Source organism: Mandrillus leucophaeus, unplaced genomic scaffold (assembly GCF_000951045.1).
Source record: "Mandrillus leucophaeus isolate KB7577 unplaced genomic scaffold, Mleu.le_1.0 Scaffold321, whole genome shotgun sequence".
Taxonomy (NCBI): domain Eukaryota; kingdom Metazoa; phylum Chordata; class Mammalia; order Primates; family Cercopithecidae; genus Mandrillus; species Mandrillus leucophaeus.
The window spans coordinates 181,911-205,575 of NW_012103377.1; the positions used below are offsets into that span (position 1 = coordinate 181,911).

The 23,665-nt window shown below is 38.4% G+C and overlaps 1 protein-coding gene across 1 annotated transcript in view; it reads right to left on the reverse strand.

Annotated features, from left to right (window-relative positions):
- Nucleotides 1-23,665, reverse strand: part of POLA1 (polymerase (DNA directed), alpha 1, catalytic subunit) — a gene marked incomplete at its 3' end in the record, with an annotated part of 245,506 nt that overhangs the window by 168,499 nt on the left and 53,342 nt on the right. The gene's annotated exons all lie outside the window — the stretch shown is intronic.

The window sequence follows — 23,665 nt, forward strand, 5'->3', positions numbered from 1 at the left end:
ATAGTTCTTCTGCAAACAAGAGATCCCTGATTCTATTTGCATTCAGTTCACATTGTTTGATTGGACAAGAAAGATATCATGAAAAACTTTGTTAGGTCCCTTGATAAAATCAAATTATATATCCTTGTTTAGTAAACTTATCAAAGGTAGAAAAACAAAATTGGTCAAACCTGTTTTTTCTCTTGGTCTTAGAAGTAACTAACTGTGGCGATGTTGTATCAGGTAGGTTCTTTCACACACTGCTAGTAAAAGCAGAAATGAGTATATCTATCGTGTACATACCCCCATTTTCTTTATCCAGTCTACCACTGATGGGCATTTAGGTTGATTCTATGTCTTTGCTATTATGAATAGTGCTGCAATCAACAGACACATGCATGTCTTTATAGTATCATAATTTATATTCCTTTTGGTATATATCCAGTAATGGGATTGCTGGGTCAAATAGTAGTTCTGTTTTTAGGTCTTTGAGGAAGCACCACACTGTCTTCCACAATGGTTGACTAATTTACAGGCATAAAAAAGAATGAGATCATGTCCACTGCAGGAACTTGGATGGAGCTGGAAGCCATTATCCCTAGCAAACTAACACAGTAACAGAAAACCAAATACTGCATGTTCTCACTTATAAGTGGGAGCTAAATGATGAGAACACATGAACACACAGAGGGGAGCAACACACACTGGGCCTCTTGGAGGGTGGAGGCTGAGAGGAGGGAGACGATCAGGAAAAATACCTAATAAGTATTAGGCTCAATCCCTGATGACAAAATAACGTATACAACAAACCCCCATGACACAAGTTTACCTGTATAACAAACCTGCACTTATACCCATGAACTAAAAGTTAAATAAAAAAGTAATAATAAAAGATAAAAAATAAAAAAGAAATTAGTACATCCTCTATGGTAAGAAATTTAGAAATATGTTTTCAGAATTCACATCTTTTAACTTGAAAATACCTCTTTTGATAATTCATCTTAAGGAAATAATCAGATGTGGACCAGGATTCATGTAGAAGATGTTTATTGCAGCACTATTTATTTATAATTGTAAAACACTGAAAACAATACGAAAGTCCTAAAATAGGGGTATTGATAAATAATGTGACATCTATCTCCTGAAATCATAATAAAAATTTAGTTTATAAATTACTAATTACAGAAAAATGTTTATGATAGGTTCAATTTAAACAGCCAGGCATTCTCTAAAAATGAACTATAATCCACAGTAAGTTTTTGGAAAATATTCTGGTGAACACAGATTTGTATGTGTGTATATGTATATATATGAAAAGATAGTGCATAAAATGGATTAAGACTGTGAGCAAATTTTATTTTCCTCTATTTTTCTAAGTGTGCTACAATGAACATGTATTAATTTTATAACCAGAAAAAAAATAATAAAAACTACTAAGATGAATCATATGAAACTGTTGATACTCAACTGCTTTTAACTTTTAAAACTGGCACTCTCATGTGCTAATTTAAGCCTAGTATTAAGACTAAAAGAAAAAAAAATACCAACAGTACCTGTTCTGGGTGAGCCAATAATGATCCTTGGTGACTGCCATAAAATGCTGAAAAATTGCTTAGCAGTCTTTTCTAGAACTGTACTGTACAGCTCATTCATCTATAGAGTTCACCATTTAGAAAACAATCAACACTCCTTATCTTCCATCTTCCAGACAGAAACCTTCAAGAAAATCCTGACATGGTCACATAACTTGCATCCCAGATTATAAGAGTTATGACTTGACAACCCTGTTGTTTTTGCCCTGAAAAAAAGCACTGAAAGGTTCACCACCTTTTACTGTATGAGGTACTAAAGAATCCCACCTTCAGGCAAAGAGTAATGTCTAAGTACTGCTTAGTACTGTGTTTATTAGAGAATTGAGAGTGTGAAACATTCTGACTGATCTTTTGTTTCTTCATGTCCTCCCTACAATTCCTATCATATTGTGATCAAAAAGACCTGAAGACTTTTCCTAGAAATCTATTCTAGGAAGGGAAGGTGGTCTCCAAGTTTGGCAAACTTCAGAACTCCTGTTATCCTCAGAAGTCCTCAGAGATTACTAGTAGTCATTTCATAATTGTATTATTCTTTACTGATCATACACCAAACATGAGGCACTGTGCTAGGAATCACAAGAACCTTCAGCATTCTGGGCTGAGATGTAATGCATCTCGCTGGGAGACGGAATTTATAAAAGAACTCTTCAATATTTGAATTTTTTTTTACTTATCTTGAGTTGTGATTTATACTTAATGATTTATCTATAATTTTTGTTATTGTTGTGGAATGTGAGGCAACTTTTCATCCTAAAAAAACTAATCCCCTTCCAGTTCCTGCCCCCCAAAAACCAATACAAATTAATCACAGAAGATTTCAAGTTCTGTTGTCCCATAGCAAACACTTATTATTGAGTACCAGTTATGTAAAAGGCACTATGACAGATGGAACTGTAGAGATTATCGGTCACCTCCTAAATTAGTAGCTGAGTTGGAATTAGAACCCCCCTTCCCCATCGCCCTTCTTGGTCAGGGACGAGGGTAAGGAAAGGTACAGCTTGAGGACAATTTAAAATTAAGAAAACAAAAAGTTTACTGGATGTAGAAACAGAAGATTCTTTGTGTACCAAAAACAAAACAAAACAAAACAAACAACTTGGTTACCCTCCTAGCTAGAAAAGGAAGGTCCCCAAGTTCATAACATCATATGGTTCCTCTTGGGCTTCACCCTGCAAAGACAACATCCCATACCTCTCTGGACAAATCCTGGCAATGACCAAAGAATCAATGGAACTCACAGTAAAGAGATATTCTGTGGGCATGGGCATCATTCTCTAATCTCTAGGCAATGCTTACCTTTCCTTTTTTCTTTAAATTTACCTTATTCATATGGTATGGAATTTGTTTACAGGGCAATTTCTTTCCTTTTCCTCCATCTCTACTCCCAACTCAAGACTTACAATCAGGGACCAGGGACCATGGTCTGTCTCACCCTCATATCCCCAGGATTCAATACTGTACCTGGCACATAGTAGGCCAGATGACCGATCTGAATTTGGTACTAAAAATCTGTAATTTTAAGAAAGAGCCCTCTGTTAAAGTGCAATAACAAAAAAGCTATTATAGCCTTTTCAGTGGTTGTATCACCCAGTATTTTCCTTAGTAAGCATACAAAGATAAATACTGTTGATATCTGTGTTTCTGTATTTCAGAAGAGTGGCACAAATGTGAGAAGCCATATTCATTTTAGCCACTTACAAATAAAGAAGCCTTGGCAATTTACTTAATCCCTTCAAGACTTTTGCCTCATTTGTAAAAAGAAATAATAGCCCCCACCCGCAGGGCTGCAGGAGATTAAATGAAATAGAGTAAGTACTGTACGTGGATAGCAGGCACCCAGCCAGAGATTTCCTAGCTTCCACTTCATCCAACCAGGCTGTCTTTATCAATCACCTGAGTGCTATTTTATGTTTTCAGCTCTTCCACAGGTCACATCAGCGCACTTCAATCTGAATCTAATGAGGAGCTCTTTTATCCCCTTCAAGTCCCCTTCCCTCCCCGACTTCATCAAATCCTGCCATGAACCACCAATGCCAGAGGCTTGTAACTTTGGCACCTTGATGTTGATAGGTTTTTCCTTCTGCCTTCCCACGTTTAGTTCTTATGACTACTCTTTGAAAAGGAAAATTCTGAGACCAAATGGAAGATGACCAACTTCCTGACTCTAGGAATTAGATTCCTTGGGACCCAGGCTACAGCAAGATTCAGGAATTAAGAAGACAGGTTGCCTGGAAGGAAGCATTACACTTCCCAATACATGAAATTCAGCACCTCAGGTTCATTTTCAAGAAGACAACTACAGGCAGCAGAACAAAAACCCAGAAGCCCATTATCAACCTGTAAATAGAAAGGCAACATGAGACCGAGAGAGCACAAATGGCCAACTTCCATTAATCCAGCCAATGAAGCCCCATGCCAGCACACATTTCAAACCCCTGAAACTAATTAGTTCCAAGGAAAAACATCACCTGACATGATTAAGAACGGAGCCAAAAGCTAAGAGTAATTCTTACATAGAATGAGGAGTGACAGAAAAGAAAAAGCCTCCAAATTCGGTGAAATCTACAATATAAAATTAATTGAAAAACTGGAAACCGCTACTGTGTAAAGCATTAAGAAAAATTAGAGTGGCTAAAACAGAAGGTAATATACAGTATTAGTAATAGCATGACTTGTGGCTTCAGCACATAAAAGGGACACACAAGAGGCCAAAGACAGGATACAAGGATAGATAATGTGTGTTAATTCTCCCTTTTCCTTGCAAGAAACAAATTACAACACAGGTTCACTTCATTACACTGCATGTAAAAGAATAAAGCACTGTTTCCGGGCAACAAACACTTTAGGAGCTTAATATTCACTGTGCAGAATCCTAAAAAGTCAGTGAGTGTCTTGGAATTTCACCACACAAACTTGCGTCACCACACTCTTTTGTGTCAGACTATTTCATTATCTTCAAGGCTTAACATAATTGGAGCCTCAGCCTAAAAATAGGCTATTTTTTCCTTTGCAATCTGATTGGTAAATAAAAGTTAGGGGAGTTTTTATCCCCTTCACTTGTTTTAAACAACTGCTAGCTTCTGCTCATCAAGCAAAGATTACTGAATACATTTTCCATATCTATTTGTTTATTCCGCTTAAGGCAAACAACCTACGACCTTCACCATTATAACAGGTGGCGAGTGGTACAGACAGGCTACACAAAGACATCTTCCAGAACCATGCCAAATTTGAGCTGTGGTGCATGGCATCACCATGTTATTCCACAAAATACATATGACAGAAAGAAGCACTCCTCTTCATTCCCCATCTTACCACCCTTGTTTCATCACCCAATCCTCTTCCTTAAGAATTCTGTTCCAAGGGCCACGTTAACTATGAACATTCAAATTCCATTATGACTGCTGTCAAAAGACTGAGGAAATATAAAAGGAAAACTGAAGCTCTCAGAAAATCTATAAAGTGGCAGCAAACGCTCACCAACCCAGGATGATACATGCTAATATAGTACACATCCCTGCAAACAAAAATGGCTCCAAGTACTATGAAGATACAACACTATTTTCTCCCATCTCCTTAATGCCTATTGCACAGGCAAATACTCAAAAACACAGGCAATGTACTGTGGCAGTTAAGAATGCTCAGACTGCCTAGATTTGAATTACGGCTCCATTTATTCACTAGCTCTGTGATCATGAGCAAGTTACTTATACTTTCTGTACTTCAGTTCTCTCAACTATAAAAGGGAAATAAAATAATGGCATAAAACTCCATACTAACTTGCCACACAATCAAGCAAAGTCCGATCTAACTCAACTGAGGATTGCTTCCCATCCTCCACCCAGCTCCCACTTACAGGAACAGGGTAAAGCTTTTATCAAGTGAGTGGACGAGTAATAGGCAGGATACTAAGAAATGACTAGCCTGTAACCATTTAGATTTTCTCAGTTCAGTACATTTCTACACATCTAATAAATGCAAACATTTTCTCCTCCATGCCCTCCTCCAGTAACTAGAAATTGAAGATTACAATTTCTCATAAACCTCAAAATAACACGACTCCTACATTTAATAGTTAGAAAAAAATTTTTTTTGGACTGTGCTTATATGTTTACTATTCATATAAAGTGCTTAGAACAGTGTCTAACAAGGATCACATGCTTAATATATCTCAGCTATTATTGTCTCCAATTTAACTGCATGTCTAATTATTTACTATTTACATGCAAAGGAGACAGTGAGACCAGATCCTAATTCTCTTTGGAAGTTCATAACTGGTACCCAACCTAAGTGTGGGGGCGGGCAGTCAAACTAAATTGAGTGGAGGAGGGGAGAAACAGTATACTCCAAAATGAAAAAGAATAAATTAGGAAGCATTAGCATAGTATTTAACTATAGCTACATTTCTTCCTCCAATAGTTATCTTCAAATATAATTACAGTGATTCAATTTATCAGCAAATGGCTTACACAGGCTACCAGCAGATAAAATGAGATGCCCTGTACTAGAATAGAGGTCCGAAGTGTGATTACAGCAGCAATCTCCATTTTAAGAAATCCGTTTGCTCCCGTGAATTGGTCTTTCCTCTCTACATGTGAATTCAGTAGGTGAACATCAAGTAGTTAAATCTGAAGTCTATGATGGTAAGGAAAACATTGAACAGCTTCAAAAACAAACAGAAAACACAGAACACATGCGCTGATTCAGTGAATTCTAATAAAAAGGAGGATTTTTTAAAACTAATTGATTTAAACAGCCCAATTTCTTCTCATGCTTTTTAATCTATGATCTATATCTCCTACACCTACCACAAATCCTATTCCGAAAATAAGTGTCAACAGATGGACAGTAATTTTCTAAATTTCACATAGAATAATTTTAGAAAATAAACACAAAATCCTCCCATCCCCTTCCAAAATCCTATAATAATAAGGCAATGATACAGATGTGGAAGGAGCCCACAGCTGATAAACCCAGCTCCTTTAATAACCAAAACTAGTACATGTAGTTCCTTGTCATCCACCATCTCCAAATTTTGAGATTTTGGTTTGTTTAAACCAAAACAAATTATTTACAGCTTTTTTTCCCCAGCTCCTTTCCATGCCAGGTTTACCTAATCACCTACAATCACTATCCATAGAATTTGGCAACTCACTTCATCAATCTTCACCTTTCTTCAGAAATCTGAAAACCAAAGCTCAAAAACCAAAGGAATGAACTACACAAAACAGATGGAAAGCAGGTAGCTGAATTAATTCAACAAATACCAACAAAGCACTTACTATGTGCCAAGGTCTATGCTAGGGGCTATGTTTGCAGGAGTAAGTTAAACACACTGCCTACCCCAATGGAGCTCACAGTTGAATAAGGAAGATGCATATAAACAAGCAAACACATAAGTCAGTGATTACAAAATAATGAGTGCCAAAATGGGAAAGAAACAGGGTGCTGAGCTAGAAAAGTTCATGACAGACAAACTCTTGCACCTGTGTACAAATAGACAAGTAGAGGAATGCTTACTTTTCATAACAGTGAAATATGACAATGTAAATGACCATCGCTTGAGAAAGGGAAAAATACATTGTAGGATATTTATATGATGGAATACTATACAACAGTTCAAATAAACGACCAGATATGTACATATCAACATGGATATCACTCAAAAATATAATGTTGAGTGAAAAAAGTTGCAAACTGAAAAATGATAAGATACCATCCACATAAATTAAGTGAGCACATTCATAGGTAACAAAACCATGGAAAAAGGAAAGATACATATCAGCTTCATAACAGTTGCCTCTGGAGAGGAAAGGAGGAAACTGGGGAAGGGTACACACTACCAATCTCAACTATCTGTAATGCTCTCTTTTACTTAAAAGAAAATCTGAAATAATTATGACAAAATCTTAACATGTATAAATTCTGGAAAATTGGCACATGGGTGTACCTCACCCTATAAAATTAGTGAGAAAAAAATTTTTATGTAAAAATGAGAGATGGTGGTGTGCTGGATGGATCTATTTAGAAAGAGTAGTCAGGAAAGGTCTCATCAAGAAGGTGGCATGAGGCCAGGCGCGGTGGCTCACGCCTGTAATTCCAGCACTCTGGGAGGCCAAGGCAGGTGGATGACCTGAGGTCAGGAGTTTGAGACCAGCCTGGCCAACCATGGCGAAACCCTGTCTCTACAAAAAATACAAAAATTAGCTGGGTGTGGTGGTGCGTGCCTGTAATCCCAGCTACTCAGGAGGCTGAGGCACAAGAATTGCTTGAACCCGGGAGGCGGAGGTTGCAGTGAGCCAAGATGGCACCACTGCACTCCAGCCTGGGCAACACAGCAAGACTCTGTCTCAAACAAAACAAAACAAAACAAAAAAACCCACACACACACACAAGAAGGTGACATATAAGCTAAGAATTGAAGAGAGAAAAATACAACCCTGCACCAAGCCTGGGCAGAGGGCAGAGGGAACTAGATACACAAGGGCCCTGTGGAGGGACATAACTCGTGTGTGTGCAGAACTAAAAGAACAGGGTAGCCCATGTGGCTGGACTAAAGCAGGGGTGCAGGTGAGGGAGGAGCAGGTAGGAGGCACAAAAATGAGGTCAAAGGAGAGGTAAAGTGATCCACGTAGGACCTTGGAGTCCAAGGTAAACTGAAATAGGAAGCCAATGAAGAATCAAAGCAGGAGAATGATATGATGCAATTACACCTTAAAAATATAGGGTTGAGAATAGATTGGTGGGGGGACAAGAGTAGAAGGGAGACACCACAGGGAGGCTGATGCAGTGATCCTGGCCAGAGATGGTGGTGGTCTAAACTAATCAGAGCTGTGGCAGTGTCAATGGAGAGAAATGGATGAATCTGAATATTTTGGAAGTAACACTGGCAGGACTTACTAATAACTGCACCTTACGACTGCAGTGAGAAGAAAGTGACAGGAAAGAGCTTTTTCTTAAATAGTATAAAAATACTGTTTGCCATTTCGTACCCACTACTTTAAAGCATTCTACTACATGCTGCTGAAGGACATGAAAAAACATGCCTGGCCCCTGAATCTATTTAGTAAAACTGAGTGAACAAACTTTGTAAACTCATGAACATCAAGCTCCTAAGAAGAAACAAATGTAAACATAAGCTGAGCTCATTAAGTTGCAGAGTGAGGAAAATCAGTTTTAAACCAGTCATAAAAAGTGAGTTTTGAGGAAGACTGATAGAAATTACACTACACAGAAATTAGTGGTGTAGGTGGACAAACGCACTAAAAGCAGAAGAAATGGCAAAGTAAAAACACAAACTTGAAAAATAATTGGGCAAACAGCATACAAACTGGCCTTTTTAGAGAAGACTGCCAAGCATTAAACAAGAGAAAAATGTAATTGGAGGTAAGACACTCTGAGGAGAGGGCAGACAGAACGGTAGAAGGTTGTTTATTTTTTAGCTAGCATTAACTGAGTACTTATTATGTATCAAACGCATTTCAAGGCATTAACACACAGTATCTCATTTAATTTTCCCAACAACCTCACTGGGCATTTACCATTATTAAAAATGAGGAAGCTGAGGGTCAATGAGGTTAAGTAACTAGTTAATAGAACCCAACCCAGGGAGAAGCAAAACAGGGACACAGCTGTGTTTGCCTCCTCGGTCCACACACTTACCTAGTAAAGCAGTAAGCTGTAGGTAGCAGATATAACAGAACAGGGAGTCTGAGGCACCCAGGCCTAGGCCTGGATTCCAGTTCTGACACTTAGGTGAGCTGTTTTACAAGTTACTTCCTTGTGCCTCAGATTCTTCATCTATAAACTGTGGATAATTACAGTATCTTTCTATAGCAAATCAGCCTGACCACCATTACTGCACTCAAACAGCACCAACTAAAATCAAAGATCACCTCCATATCCCAAAATTCAATGGAAATTTTTCAAAACTATCATCAATGTCTCTTCCTGACAGTTGCCTACGACTTCCCTGAAATGCTCTTCACTGGTTTCACAATACCATGTGTTCCCACCTCTTCTTCTCTGGCTGCTCTTTCACGGTCTACTTTTTAAAGCCCGTCCTCCTCTACCAAGTCATTAAATGCTGGGGTTCCTTAAGACTGAGTCCTACACCCACTTCTCTTTCCACTCTCTCCTCTCTCCCAAAGTAATCTCATCCATGTCCATGGCTTCATTTAACCATGACTATAAACCAATGACTCCCCAGTTTATATCCTGCAACCTCAAAATTTACATGTCTAAAATCAAACTGTTCATCTTTCCCTCCTTCTGCCGCAAACCTGGTCATCTTCCAGTGCTCTTCATCTCAGTGAAAGGTACTCCATCCATCTTCCTACTCAAGTCAGCCAAGAGTTGACCTTGATACCTTCCCCATCCTAAGCCCCACGTCCAATCTACCACCCAGTTTTACTGATATTTTTTCTCTTAAATCTCTCTCATATCTGGGTCCTCCTCCCTCCACTGACTGCCATCACACCAGTCAAGCTACCACCATCATTTGCCTGGAATACTATTCTAATAATAGCTTGTTAATCAGTTTCCCCTCATCCACTCTGGCCCCTCCAACTCACTCAGGCAGAGTGATCTTCTCAAAATGGCAATGTGAGCCTATCTCCCCCAACATATAAAACCTATTAACATCTGGCCAGGTGCAGTGGCTTACACCTGTAATCCCAGCACTTTGGGAGGCCGAGGTGGGTGGATCATTTGAGGTTAGGAGTTCGAGATCAGCCTGGCCAACATGGTGAAACCCCGACTCTACTAAAAATACAAAAATGAGCCGGAGTGGTGGTGCACACCTGTAGTCCCAGCTACTTGGGAGGCTGAGGCAGGAAAGTCACTTGAACCCGGGAGGCAGAGATTGCAGTGAGCCAAGATCACGCCACTGTACTCCAGCCTGGGAGACAGAGCGAGACTCTGTCTTGGAAAAAAAAAACAAAACAACTATTAGCATCTGTCCCTTGGTCAACATGGCCTGCAAAGCCCATATGGTGTGACCTTGATTACCTCTCCGGCCTCGCCTCCTATCACTCTCCCTTTCCTTTCTATACTTCAGCTACCTCAGCCTTCCCAGTGTCCTGGCCACATAATGCTTCCAACCATCACAGGACCTCTGCACCTGCTAGCCCTCACTCTAGAATGCTTATTCTTCCAACTCTTTACCTAGTTAACTCCAGCCCACACTTTCTAGATCTCAGCTCAAGTACCAAAGGATCAGGAAAATTTTGACTTTTCAGACTGGGTCAAGGGCCTTTGCTATCAAGACTCAGAAATTCACATGCCTTTTCTTAGCACTTATTTTTTTCAGAATGACAATTATTCATTGACCATTTGATTAACAGCTCTCACCTACTGGACTGAAAACTCCATGAAGACAAGGTCCTTGAATACTTAAGTTTACCACTGTCTCCCCAACACCAGCACCACGTGGCATGCCTGACACCTGCTAGGCGCCCAGAGCCTTGCATGAATGCTTCCCCTGGGTTGTTTTGAGAAACAATAGTAAATGGCTACTCTATGCAAAGGTGCTTTGTAACTGAAGCCCACTGAGCAGTAATTATCATCATCTAGCACCCCTCTGACAAGTGAAAAACCAGAGGCAGAATGGATGACTTGCTCAAAGCCACAAAAAGTAAACAAGTGGTTGAGCACCCTTTGTGTACAGTCCAGGGCTTTCTCCAGTGAATACTCAGGCATTTTGGTAAGATTTTTGCACCTACAACAGATCCTTTCTCTTGTTTACTAGTAAGTAATCACAAGTTCAGCTTCTCAAGCTCTAGCTCTAGTTTTACTGGAATCATTACTGAAGGCTTTCCTCTCAAGCCAGTGGGTCACAAGCAATGTCATTTGTCTCCATTTCCCTCCATGTACACACTCAGCAAATATCACTCAAAGAATTCCTGGCTATGAGGCAAGAACCAGTAATTGAATTAAATATATTCAGCCACTCTAAGCCAATCTTCTGAAAACAAATTATTTTTTTCTGCCCTATCAGGACATCATTAAAGGAGAAATACCCGGATTTTTCCTGTGATTATATTATCAGCTATCCATCACATCATGCCATGCAGTCCAACGTAAATAGAACACGCACCCTACCCTGTTGGTCAGGACTCAGAAATGTTACATGTGGCCTCAAGAACAATGTACATTATTAATAGCCCATGAGCTTATTCCTTTCTCCAAGCCACCAACCCTCAACCCTCCTCCTCCCTGCCTGCGGAAGGCACACCACCCTCCTGCACAGGGCTGAAAATGTAGTCTGTGGTTAAGCTAGCAGCGATGAAAAACACATGAAACAAATATAGCCAAGTGTCTGACACACCAAATGATAAAAGAAACCTTGTATCTTTGTTCCACTCCCATCCCTGCTCAACTCTTAGACCTAAGGCAAAATAAACAAATATATAAACAAATAAATCTCATCACTAGCCTCAAAACAGCAAATCTTTTGTCAAATGTAAAACAACAAAGCCAATAAAAACAGCTAATATAAAACCAAACCCAAGCCTATAAATAAGAATTAGTAACTAGAAGAATTCCAAAGATGACACAGAAACCATTTCTGGAAATCACTCATGCTTTGTTGCTCTTTTAAAAATGCAAGTAAAAATTCACTTTTCAGCTACATTCTATTTCATATTGCTTTTTAAAACTGAATTTTCAAAGAAATTTTTTAAATGTTGAGACTCATGCATTCAAGTTTAAAAGGGATACAAGCCAATTCAACCACAAAATAAATAATAAAAAGGAAACAAGGACAGCTGCACAATCTGACGCTGGTACTAAATTTCAAAGTAGGTATAAGATCTCTAAAACCATGACCACAGGGCTCAGGAATGCCTGGCTGAAAATCAAACGGCTTCTTCACACATACACACATACATAAAACTATTCTTCTCCCCGCCTTCCAAAACTCCCACAACTTACCAAACTCAGCTCACTGTAATTTAACACAGTATTTATGATCTGGCAAACTGACACAGGCTCATGCTGCCCACTGAAATGATGACACACAAACAGAAGGTACTAATTCTATTAGTCTTCCCTCAGTCGGTTGGTCCTGAGCCATAACAAGCCCAATGAACTTGTTTTGTTTTTTTAAATTTGACAGGGATGTGTCTTTAATGGGCCTGACCACACTGTTGTGACGGGTATGCTATTAAGCCACCATGCAGCCGAGGCTGCCAAAAGTAGGTTTTTCCAATTAGCAATAAATAGACTCAGCATGGCTAACGTAAGGAGACAGTGTGGTAACATCCTGTACACCATCAGATTCAAGCACTTGAGTGCATCTGATTCATTTGGGGGGTGGGAAATTTGCAATGTTGCTGAGTGCTGCCATGTCACCCATAAATCTATACCTGGGCAGATGAAGAAAGGGAAAGCCTATGAGGTCAATATTTTGGTTTTCTAGTGATCCTTTCTCTCCAATCCATCTATCTGCAATTTGTGAAAAGATGAAAAAAAAAAATTATATGGGAGAAAAAAGTGAAGTTATATGATTATTCTTCCCTTTCCTTAAGAAAAGCACTATCCAGGAAATTGCCTACACAGACCAACTGTAGAACCAGACAATTAAACCTTATACCAATTTCTATGCCACTGGTGAATAGTGGTTAATAACTTCACACTTTTCTTTTTATCGCTTAACAAGGAGGGAATGGCACTTTCTAAATCATTACTGCTCTGTCATCTTGGTTCATTGCCAAAGCAAGGAGCTTTAGAACACCTGTCAAATAACACGCGGCTTGTGAAAAAGAAATAGATACCAAAATAGGTTTATTTAAAATTTTCACATACGTAGAAAGGTGGAATGAATTTGGGTTAACAAAGTCACTCATTCTGGTGAGGTGTGGGGAAGAGAAAGATTTTCAGGACTCAATTTATGTGATTCTAGTCAAAGTAATGAAACTTAATTTATCTCAGCAGAGATCAGTGGTGCTGACACAAGGTCAGTCTTAACAGCATTTATCTTCTCATCCTCAGCCACATTCCCAGTGGTTTCAGTAATTAAAAAGGCAAAATTACAAGGCAAAAATACTCTGTCCCTGTCTTTTCAGATAAAAGTCCCCAGGTTCCTACTACAAATGTAGGAATTATCCTTTTTCTTGTTTGAGTATCCTGGCCATTCTTATAAATTCAAAATAGGCTTAAATATCAAGACCTTCTTTAAAAAAAAAAAAAAAAAATTCAACCAAAAAAAAAAATATATATATATATATACCACTTCCCTATCTACCCATCTATAACTACAGAAACTACTAAGTGAGTGTGATCCCAGGGGTAAGGCAAATAAACATCCACTATGTACAGCACAGGGCTTAGGGCTAGGTAGAACAAAAAAACATCCGAAATGTACTCCCTGACAAACTGAAGTAGAGGTTGGAGAATAAATAATTTGAGGCTGCAGACTTTTGCTTTGTGTTAATACAAAATTTTTAAGTATTGATACTAGTTTATGTGGACCCATTTGAAAAATCTAGTAATAAGAAATCCAACATATGGGTGGAAAAAAGCACAAATTTGGATTAAGAATAAGGAAATTCTGTCTTCCTTGATGAAAGAAGCCCTGGAATTTCAAAGATTAGTATTGACTGAAGATTCAGCAAGACTGGAGAGGCCAACTCACAACCCCAGGACGGTATCTTATATCTTTGATACTTAGTAATATAATGTTTGTGTAGGAGAGGGGTGCGGGTGCCCATGCCTGGATTCCTTAAAGCGCAGGTAAAACTAAGATGTGGCAACCACTCAAAAACTTCAGCAAATGCAGAACGGGCGCAGTGGCTCACGCCTGTAATCCCAGCACTTTGGGAGGCCGAGGAGATTGAGATCATTCTGGCTAACACGGTGAAACTCCGCCTCTACTAAAAACACAAAAAAATTAGCCGGGCATAGTGGCAGGAGCCTGTAGTCCCAGCTACTCGGGAGGCTGAGGCAGGAGAATAGCGTGAACCCGGGAGGCAGAGCTTGCAGTGAGCCGAGATGGTGCCACTGCACTCCAGTGCAACAGAGCGAGACTCCGTCTCAAAAAAAAAAAAGGGGGGGGGGGGATAAACAAGAAGATACCTAAATGGTCTCCTTGATGGAGCCTTCTTCTTACACTCACAGACCCCAGGCAAGATTTGACCTAGTCTTTCTCTTCCCAGTTGTCTCTTACATCAACTGGCTTGTGTCCTCCTAAACCTGTACCTTTCAATGTCCAAAAACCCAAAAGGCACACAGAGGCCAATGTCCATGCAACTTGGAGATGCTAGTTTCCAACTATTAAGAAAGAAGAATAAGGTTATTCTGAATTCGTCTCAAGTCTAACATCTTAGCCATTTTGAAAGAAATACTCAGTATTTTCAAGCATATAGAGTAATTAAAATCAAGCCTAAGTGTAACCCACTTAGTCTCTATAAATGCAACACTGTTATAATAGATTACATAACATATATATTACATGCTTACCATATATTTTTCATATAAGTATATATTGTTTATTATAATGCGAGCATATATAAGCATGAATTATCCCATATTCTTGAACTTTTATCGTTGAATTTCTCTCAAATTATTGAAAGTCTAACAGCTTCCTTTTTTCAACTTTATTTGCAAGTATCAATATTACTTTAATCGATTTTTGAAAAAATGCAGACAAATGGACAAGTAAACAAATTGTTCCTTAGTACATCAATATAAAAGATCTGCAGATAAAATGCCACTTACTTAACTGTAGATAGTTGTTTCTATAGTACAGGCTGAGTATCCGAAACGCTTGGAACCACAGTGTTTGAAATTGGAATTTTGGAATATTTACACTATACTGGTCGAGCATCCCTAACTCAAAAATCTGAAATACAAAATGCTCCAATGAGCATTTCCTTTGTGTATCATGGCGGCACTTTAAAAGTTTCAGATTTTGGAGCATTTCAGATTTTTAGATTAGGGACACTCAACCTGTATTTAATGGTATATGAAAAGAACCTAGGCTCTGAAATAACTATTAATTTATACAAAGAAGAATTTCAACTCATTCCATCTGAATTACCACAAATTCTAAATGAGTAGAATGTGAATTAATAAAGCTGAATAGTATGTGTTATCAGTTCTGAAGAACTGCAAGGAATTTAGAATCCAAACATCCCTGAAATATGACAATAGAAACAAAATAAAAAAATTATCTGGCTTCAAATTTTATAAAGTAAGCAACTTTGAAAGTGATAGGTAATTCATGATCACTAACAAAGGATATTTCTTTTTTTAACAAAATATATCAACCAAAATATATTAAACCTTCATATTAGCCTTCAAAGAAATTCTCATATTTAAAAAAATCAAAATGTTGGTAGGTCAGCTGAAGTTAAAAGTAGTCTTAATGGTGGCTATAAAAATTCTGGAGACAGAACTCTTCCCTCCTACCACCCACACAGTTTAAATGGGTCTGGTTTGGCAAGAAAATTATTCGCACTGCCATGTTTTAGGTGACAAAAGCATACATTTTTAAGGCTAAAGTTTCCCCTCTAGCTACGTAAGAGGCCAGAAATGAAATATAAGAACCAGCGTCCTTTATCATTTTTCACATCATGGTCCCCTTTGAGTCTCTTAAATGCTATGCATCCTCTCCTCCAAAAAAGTACACATATGCACAGACACACAAAATATTACATACAACTTCAGAGGATTCACAGACCTCCCCTTTACTCTACTTGGGTTGAGGGAAGTTCTCATATGACAATCTAAGAATCAGTAAAACTTCAAATGTTGCTTTTTGTTTGTTTGCTTGTTTTGTTTTTTTGAGATGGAGTCTCGCTCTGTTGCCCAGGCTGGTGTGCAGTGGCGCAGTCTCAGCTCAGTGCAACCTCCACCTCCCAGGTTCAAGCGGTTCTCCTGCCTCAGCCTCTTGAGTAGCTGGGACTACAGGCACCTGCCACTAGGCCCGGGTAATTTTTTGTATTTTTAGTAGAGACGGGGTTTCACCATGTTGGCCAGGCTGATCTTGAACTCCTGACCTCAGGTGATCCGCCCGCCTCAGCCTCCCAAAACGCTGGGATTACAGGGGTGAGCCACCACGCCTGGCCCAAACTTTGTATTTTTTATATGTCCAAAAGATTGTTTTCCTTCCTTACCACCTTTAGCGTAATTTCCTCTATTTTCACTGACTATGTCTGCTACTGTTGGAAATATGAGTTACTCTTCTACTACTCATGACTATCTTTTAGACCATGGGTTGGCAAGTTTTTTCTGTAAAGGGCCAGATAGGACATATTTTAGACTTTGGAGTTCACTCAGTATCTGTGGCAACTACTCAACTCTACTGTTGTAGCACAAATGCAGCCATAAACAAATGCATAGAGCTGTGTCCCAATCAAACTTAATTTATAAAAACAGGCAGTTTTGAATTGAGTTAGTCCATGGGTCAAAGTCTGCCAATCCCTGGAATAGAGGAACAAATTCAATAACTCTACAAGGAAGCAAACAAGTACAATTAGATTGCTAACTTGTATCATTCCTAAAAATAATTTCTAGAAGGATTAAAGACCTAAATAAGAAAGCCAAACTCTGCAACTTTTAGAAGAAAACAAAGGAGAATGTCTATGTCACTAGAGGAGGTAAAGATTTCTTGTGGGGAAAAAACCCACATAGTGTAAAGAGGAAAAAATTAAATATCTGGCATTAAAATTAGAAACTTCTGCATAATGAAAGACTACAAATAAAGGACAAGCCACAGACTGAAAGCGGTATCTGCAGCACAAATGACAAAACGAGGAGTAGCTTTTATAATACCTAAGAACACTAAAAGACATACAATCCAACAAAACAGAACATCTATATCCTATTCAGACAAGAAAACGGAAGAGTTAATAAACACATGAAAAGCTGCCCAACTTTAAAATGTAAATTAAAATCACAATGACATACCCTTTCATACTCATAAGACTAGCCAAAAAATAAAAACTCAGATAACAAGTGCTGCAAGGATGTGGAATATCAAGGATTATGCAACAACTCTAAGTATATATTAAGTTTAGAATGTCTCAACAGAGAACTAAACAAAAATTCAAAGAAGCAAAATTGTATATCAAAATCATTTCCAATTCTCTTAAGATTAGCCTCTGATACTGTGACTGAAGGAGTTATGTATTGTGGCTCCAGCCAGACATACGAATTTAGCTACTTGATTTTTAAAAATGAGCTTGCTGTCATAAATTAAATGGTTGCCCTTATCAATAAAACCTCATATACTGCTGTGGATGTTGTACAAATTCCACTCCTAGAAATATACCAGAGAAACTCTCACAAACGTGGCGTTGTCTACTGTAGCACTGTTTATAACAGCAAATAACTAAGAAAAATGAAAACTTGGAAACCTAAAGATATGGATGATGGGAGAATTAAAAAATGCACTGTGCTATATTTATTCATCGAAATATTATACAATAGTTAACATGAATGAATCAAATCTAAAAACGTATCAAGATGAATATACTTAAAATGTGGCATACAGAGCAGAGTGTTTCTTCTACTTTTTTAAACTGCAAAAGAACATGTATAGCATGACACATACATGGTAAAAACTTCTAACGCACCACATGTATATACACATGTTGTAGAAGCAAAAAAGAACAACCCATGGGCAAGAATGACAAAACCAACTCTGGGCAAGTTACCTCCGAAAAAGAAAAAGAAATGAGAGAGGATGGGGAGGAAACGATCTTTAGTTGTCTCTATAATATTTTATTGCTTTTAATTTTTTAAAAAAAAACTAGGCTATTAAGAAAAGAGATCACGGCAGGGTGCGGTGGCTCATGCCTGTAATCCCAGCACTTTGGGAGGCCGAGGCAGGCAGATCACCTGAGGTCAGGAGTTCAAGACCAGCCTGACCAACACGGAGAAACCCCGTCTCTACCAAAAATGCAAAATTAGCCAAGCGTGGTGGCACATGCCTGTAATCCCAGCTACTTGGGAGGCCGATGCAGGAGAAATGCTTGAACCTGGGAGATGGAGGCTGTGGTGAGCTGAGATCGTACCATTACACTCCAGCCTAGGCAACAAGAGCAAAACTCAGCCCGCCCCCCTAAAGAAAGAAAGAGAGAGAGAGAGAGAGAGAGAGAGAGAGAGAATGAAGGGAGGGAGGGAGGGAGGGAGGGATGGAAGAAAGGAAGGAAGGAAGGAAGGAAGGAAGGAAGGAAGGAAGGAAGGAAGGAAGGAAGGAAAAAAGATTGCAAAAGTGAAATTTTTGCTTATTTACAGGTAAAGATGAAAGACTTCCTTAATATTTAATTGTAAAATTCTTCATAGTCACTCATTCTCCTTCATCATCAACACCAACAAAGGCTAGAGCCCTCTGTCCTAGTGCCATTCCCAAGCGATCCTGATAGGTGCTACCACATCACCAAGAAAATCCCAGAAAGGCTTGCCAAGATTGTAATGTTTGCATTAATGATTTGGATACACTTTTAAAATGCACAAATTCCAGCTCCAAACATAACTAAAAACCAGGCAGTCTACGACCAACTGGCAAGCAGGCTGGCAAAGACTCATTTCAGCCTATCAGGTAGGAAAAAGAAAATGCATGGACTCTATACCTAAACATCAGAGCATACATTTTAAAATGCAATAAAAAATCCAGACCAAAAATGGTTTTCTCAAGGACACGGAAACAAGAGAGTAGAGAAATAAAACAATACTAACGTCAATAAGTAATAATTATTCCATCAAGACAAATGTTCCCGTTAAACTAAAGTTATGCAATGAGTATACTTATAAGTACATAGTCAGTTTTAAATTCCCCCAATAAAGCCAGGCACAGTGGCTCACACCTATAATCCTACAGCTTTGGGAGCTAAGGTGAGAGGATCCCTTGAGGCCAGGAGTTGGAGACCAGCCTGGGCAATACAGCAAGACTCCATCTCTACAAAAAATAAAAATAAATTTGCCAAGGATGGTGGCATATGCCTGTAGTCGTAGCTACTAGGGAGGCTGAGGTGAGAAGATTGTCTGAGTCCAGGAATTCAATGCTGCAGTGAACTATGATCACACCACTGCTCTCCAGCCTGGGCAACAAAGTGAGACCCTGTTTCTTAAAATAAAATAAAATAAAATAGGCCGGGTGCGGTGGCTCATGCCTGTAATCCCAGCACTTTGGGAGGCTGAGATGGGTGGATCACAAGGTCAGGAGATCGAGACCATCCTGGCTAACACGGTGATATCTCATCTCTACTAAAAATACAAAAAATTAGCTGGGCGTGGTGGCGGGCGCCTGTAGTCTCAGCTACTCGGGAGGCTAAAGCAGGAGAATGGCGTGAACCTGGGAGGCGGAGCTTGCAGTGAGCCGAGATTGCGCCACTGAACTCCAGCCTGGGCAACAGAGGGAGACTCCGTCTCAAAAAAACATAATAAATAAATAAAATAAAATAAATCGCAATAAAAAAACCAATTCAAAAAGGCAAAATTATATATCAAAATCCTTTCCAATTCCCTTTAGATTAGCTTCTGATACTGTGACTGAGGGAGTCATACATCACATCTCCATGGCCAGAAATCAGAATTTAGCTACTTGATAAAAGAATTAACTTGCTATAAATTACTGTTCCTATCAATATAACTAACGATTAAAAAATCATCATTAAACACTAGAGTATTACAATCCTTTGGGCCAGTTTTAGATTTTCTTTAATAGTTCCAAAATGAATAAAAGTCTAAAATGTGGACAGATTTAACTCATTAAATTGCCTTCACTATTATTCACAGAATAAAATCCTTAATTGATTAATGATCTCAGGGTGTCTATCGCCATCTAGTGAACAATCACTTCAATTACCACGTCAGACATTTGACAACTGATACCCCTTTTCTTCACGGTTTAAAAATATATGTCCACTCAGTGCTGTAGGCTTGCCCAATTTCTTTTTTATGCCTCTCTACACACGCACTGAGAACAAACACAAATACAGATGGTATTTCTATAGATTCACAGAGTACTTCTCTGAAACAGTGACTTCATTACTTTTAAATAACGTACACACTGTGAGATCCCTCATACAATTCCTTACCCATTAGCTCATTCCTCTACCACGGAGCAATTCAAAATCATGGAAGAGTTTAAGTGTGAAAGATCACACCTGTGAAAACACAATATTGATGCCCATTTGACACAACTACTAGCACTTTTATTATGCACCTGTTTTAAAAAGTACAATTAGTAATTACTCTGAGTATTCTAGCAGCCATAATACATTTGATTACAGAAATTATTAGGTCGCTAGAGCCAAACCTGCACGATTCCAACAAAACTGAGCAAACACAAAATAGACTTAAAAATAAAAAAGAAAGGGGGGCTTCAAGGCCTCCCAAGGCTGTGTATTTAATCCACATCCAAATGCAAAATTTTATAATCTTTTGCAATGGCAGGCTACCAGGTTTCCTTCTCATTAATTTCCACTTGAACCTTAATCTAATTTATCCCACAAGGACTTTAAAAGCAATGAACTTTTAAGATCTGCAGCTTACTGTATTATTCTGCCCACTCTATCCTGTCACAAAAAATACTAGTTTAATAAGTTACAAAAGTATTCCAAAATCTCAGCACACTGGCTCTCATTTTCACTTCACTCCTGCTACCTCTTTAACAATTAAAAAAAATCAAAGAAAGATGATCACATAGACTACTTTCATCCACCAGTGCTAATAATTATCTCCAATACCTTAACAATCATTTTTATGTTAGGAAATAATATTTGTAAGTGACTTTGGATCTTCTTCTAGAATAAGATTTCCTGGGAGAAACTACGTAATTATTATTTCTCAGTAGCTTCATATTACTTTAAAGGCCTACTTTCCAGAGCTTTATTTATCCTTATTTGAGGGAAAAAGCAAAGGGTAAAGAGAAAAGAGGAAAGCAGAAACCAAGAATTTAAATCACATACAACTAGTTCTAGATTTGTCTGAAATTCTTTGTTTTTTTAGTGTAGAGAACAGGGTTTTTTTTATAGTTCATTTATTAAAGATTTGTTATTATTATATTTTATTTAACAGAAAAATAAAAATTGTGTTTAAACTCCCTATTAAAAATCCAGCTAAAGAAAACCATTGCCCTCAAAATACAATGGATTAGGAGAGTGGGGGAGATCACTGGACAAATTTGGGGCTTATCATTATCAACAGTGCCCTTTCAAGCTTGTGGATTTCTGAGCCAATGCAGAAAATGTAACAACAGGGATTTCCCAACAGCAAGAGGCACTCTCCAAGGGAGTAAATTGTCAACTATTGCCTCTCATGAGAAACTTAAGAGTAACCTTGATCCAATCTCAATAGTCAACCCATGTATTATCACCCAGTTGGGGCATAGTGAGTGCATTTCCTAATACAAAAATAAGATGGTATTCCATCAGAAGCCACTGGATACATGTAAAGAAACAAAATTTAAATAATTTTAAAGTAAACTTAGCTTAAGAAACTGAAAACATCCTTCCCTTCCCTCACTTCAGCTAGCCCCTAAAACATCTATATCTTTCTCACATAAAAAAGGCCTGTGTCTTGAGATGGGTACCAAAAATAATGATCTTCCTGTAATAAGAGGTAGAATATAAAGCGGAACCACAGTCATAAAAGACATCTTGAGATGGAAGAGACAACCCTACTGTACTAAAAGGATTTACATTCAAAATAGCCACTTGTTATACTTTATCTCTTTGAGTTTTAATTTCCTCATCTAAAAAATGAGAACATTATTATCTATTTCAAAGGATTCTTGTGTAATTTCAGTGAAATAATGCATAAGAAAGCTTCTATCACATCACTGGTGTTCAATACATGTTTTGCTCTTCCTCACTGTGCCCTGAGCCAAATCTTTGAGATAGGGTTGCCAACAGAAGAGTGATTCTGAACATCCTGACGTTTATTTCACATACCAGTTAGATCTGCACTGTCCAACACAGTAGCCACTAGCTACATTTGTCTATTTAAGTTTAAATTCATTTTAATTATAATTAAAGCAATCTAAAAATCCAGTTCCTCAGCCAGTTGGCAGTAGCCAGATACCAAGTGCTCACTGGCCACTTGTGGCTAGAGACTACAGCACCGGATAGTGCAGATGGAGAACATTTTCATCATCATAAAGTTCTACTGGACAGAGCTGGTCTAAACGCTAAAGCAGGGGTCAGCAAACTTTTTTTCTAAAAAAGGCCAGAGAGTAAATATATCAGGCTTTGCGGGCCATATGAGCCTCCATCTTTTCTACTCGGCTCTGCTCTCATAACACAAAAGCAGACACAGATGATACATAAATAAATGAGCTTAGCTCTGTTCCAATAGAATATTATTTACAAAAATAGATGGCAGACTGCATCTGGCCCAATGGCCATCATTTGCCGACCCCTGGTCTAGAGCATTCAGAGTCCAGACGCCCCATTATAAGCATTTTTCCCATGACCACTACCTACCTCCTTTAAGACTAAATAGTCTTAAACCCATAGACAGGTAGTTAAATGGAATTTAATATTCAGCATAACTATTCTTTTACAAATTAAGAAAAACCCACGCACATAAGGCTAAAACAGTTGAAGCTTACAGTGTTCATAAAGTGACGGTACCTAAATTCTATTTGGTATCTGGACCATCTTATTAAAGCCAGTAACTCTCAATCCATAAATCCTGTCTTGACATATTCCTGGAATTCTAGATTTATACATCCAATGGCCTCCTTATTATGCCTGGAGATCTACTACTCATGCCAAAGGCAACACATCCACGACACAACTCTTAATCCTTCTTTCCCAGTTTCCTCCATCTTAGTAAAAGGCTCTACTAGCTATCTTCCTGATTTCTACCTTTCACTCACACTCCAAGCTAATCCATCAGCCAAAAAAAAAAAAAAAAAAAAAAGCTTTCTTACGTCATTTAGGTCTCATTCATGTCACCCCCTCAAAAAAGCCTTCCCTGACCAATCTAAACTAGCCATCTAAACATTCTCTAGCCCACCACCCTGTTTTATCTACAGAGCATTTACTTCTATCATATTTTCTCAGTTATTTCTTATACATGTTTATTTACTTATTTACAGTCTGTTTTCCCAAACCACCCTCTCTCCACCCCACATTCCCAAC